Raw genomic sequence first — 2,747 nt, forward strand, 5'->3', positions numbered from 1 at the left:
AGCTGCACGGGGGCGGGGTTCGCACAGCTGGATCCGTCGGGGTGCGCAGCTGGATGTATGTGCACGCAGGGGCGTGGCACAGCTGGGTGTGCCCATGGGGACATGGCACAGCTGGAGATGCCCATGGGGGCGTGGAACAGCTGGATGTGCACGCAGGGGCGTGGCACAACTGGATGTGCCCATGGGGGCATGGCACAGCTGGAGGGACATGCAGGGCATGGCACAGCTGGATGTGCCCATGAGGGTGTGGAACAGCTGGAGGGACATGCAGGGGCACTGCAGAGGTGGCAGGTGGGTGCCAGTGGCGCTGGGGGGTCCCTGAGGCCACGGCTCCTGTGCGGCCCCTGCCTGTCCATTCTTCACATGCCCATTCCCTGCTGCCCGTGGCGAGGCTGGGGTCACCACAGGGTGGCTGGACTGGGACCTGCCCAGTGGTATCTTCCCCCAGTTTGGCCCTACACAGCCCTGGCACCTTCTGTTGGGAAAAAGTTGGCCAAACCTGTCTGAATTTAACTGGAAAACCCAGGAAACCTGGTCCGCAGCACGCCACTGTGCAGAGCCCTGGGGTGTGTCAGGCCTCGCGCACCTACCCTCTGCTTTCGCACCTCTGGGACCCAGGGACAAAGCCCTAAACTCGCCCTGGGGGCGCCAGGGGCAGCAGGTCTCCCCAGAGGGGAAAAAAGATCTCTTTGGAAAGTGGCGGCCCACGAAAGTCACTCTGTAAAGCAGCAAGTCACAGCTCATCCCAGGGAGGGGAAGGAGCCTGGCAAGTGTCTGCGAGGGTATTTTTTATTCAGAGAGCAATTGAAAGGGGGATTTGCGCTCTGCAGAGTATTGGATTTCCTTCCCCATCCCCGCTCGCCAGCTCTCCCCTCTCCTGGAGGAGACAGGATTAAATGTTTAATTTAGGGGAGTGATGTTGTGCCAAAGAGAAAGAGATCCATGTGTTTGGAAACGCTCTCAAATGCACTACAGATCAGCCCGCCTGGTTTCAATGAAAACCTCCGGCCCGTGCAGAGGCTGTTCATCTGCCCGGGACCGAGTCCCGAAGGCACAGCCCGTCCCATGGCTGTTGTATTTTTAAAGCGTTTTCCATTGTAAAAAGGTTTCTCGCAGGGATGAAGTCAGAGGCCACATTCTGTCTGGGGGGAACACCGTGGGGAGAGAAGGAGCAGCAGAGCCAGACAGGAATATCTCCACGGCAGACTTTGGCAGTGCTGGCTGTCTTGGGGGGCAGTGGGGAGATGATCGCCGCTGGGCACCGCTTCTCTCTTCGCTTGCCCATCGGGTTGGTGCTCTTGGATCGGGAAGGCAGCAGCAATCCCGCTCCCAGAGACCCCTGGCATGTCCCCAGCCCCGGCACCACTGGGCTCAGCTGCGGGAGTGTTTTGTGGCTCTGGGCTTTTGAAACAACAGGGATCTTCCTGGCGTGGCTTTATGCCCTGCATCAAAACATTAACTTCATTATTTCTGGTATGAAAATAAAATCAGGGCAAGTGGGGAACATAAATAGATTTTACAAGACTTTGTAAGAGAGGGGAACTTCAGCAATGCAGATTTTGGACCCCCTTCAGCTTTTTTTTTTAGGGCAAAATACAGTCTCTGGATGGAAACAGGCTTTCAAGTCTCTGCTCTGTTTTTAATGTCCCAACGTCTCCTTTTGCTCATGGGAGAAACTGCGGTGCAGAGAGGACCACAGGCTGAGCAGAAATGTTCTTGTTGATGCTGGGGGCTGGTTCCCCCCTTGCCCAGTGCCTCGGAGAGAGCTGTGAGCCCACAGGGAGCACCGGGGCTGCATCCTGCCTGTTCGCACCTTCCCCCTGTCCAGCTCAGCCCAGTCCTGAGGGCGAGGAGCACCCCAAGGCAGCGGGGAAAGCCCTGCCAAGCCCCTTTGCAGCTTTCTACACAGTGAAAAAACACCCTGCCTGCCCCACGGGGTCCGGGACCGGCAACCTCTGCCTGCCGTGTCCATCCTCGGCTGCGCCATGCAAAAAAATGAGGGGGAAGGAAAAAAAGAAGGAAACAGCCAGCATAAAATAGGTGGCACCGTCCCTGGGTGGGCTCGAACCACCAACCTTTCGGTTAACAGCCGAACGCGCTAACCGATTGCGCCACAGAGACATGCCAAAAAGCCTCAAAACACAGAAAAATGACGCGAAGATCAAATTCTGTTGAACGCACGAACTGGTTCCGCCACAGACACGTGCCAAACCCCCTGAAAAATACAGAAAAATGATGGAAAGGTCAAATTTCATTAGTTTTTTTTTTCCAAAACAAAGCAGCGCTACCTGCTCTTAACACCCCAACAACTGTAAAAAAACCCCCAACAATAGAGAAGGAAAATGGATCCCGGTGCAAAGCTCAGCTTAATTTCAACGGTACAAAGTGGGAGAAAGGATGGGGACAAGGACGGGGAGGAGGGAAGTGGCCCGGTCAAAGGGACGGGGTTGGGGACACGCCCCCCCCCTTTTTATTTCTTTCCCGCTTTTTCATTTTTTCAATTTTTTAAAAAATTTTAATTTCCCCTCTCCTTCCCTTTTTTTCCTGCTTTTTTCTTTTCCTTTTTTCTTTCCTTCCTCTTTTCCTGCCTTTTTTCTTTTCTTCCTTCCTATTCCCTTTTTTTTCCCCCCTTTTCTTGCCTCCTTTTCCATTTTTCCCTTTCTTTCTCTAATTTCCCTCTATTTGTCTTCCTTTCCTTTTTTTTTTCCCCTCCCTTCCCTTCGCTTTCCCCTCCCGCCGCGGGTCCC

General features: G+C 54.4%; 1 non-coding gene across 1 annotated transcript; it reads right to left on the bottom strand.

Annotated features, from left to right (window-relative positions):
- Positions 1-2,047: 2,047 nt before the first annotated feature.
- TRNAN-GUU lies at positions 2,048-2,121 on the bottom strand. The gene has a single exon. It is a non-coding gene; the product is annotated as a tRNA-Asn (tRNA).
- Between the last annotated feature and the right edge of the window lie 626 nt (positions 2,122-2,747).

Source organism: Charadrius vociferus, unplaced genomic scaffold (genome assembly GCF_000708025.1).
Source record: "Charadrius vociferus isolate BGI_N301 unplaced genomic scaffold, ASM70802v2 scaffold1070, whole genome shotgun sequence".
In the NCBI taxonomy this organism is placed as follows: Eukaryota; Metazoa; Chordata; class Aves; order Charadriiformes; family Charadriidae; genus Charadrius; species Charadrius vociferus.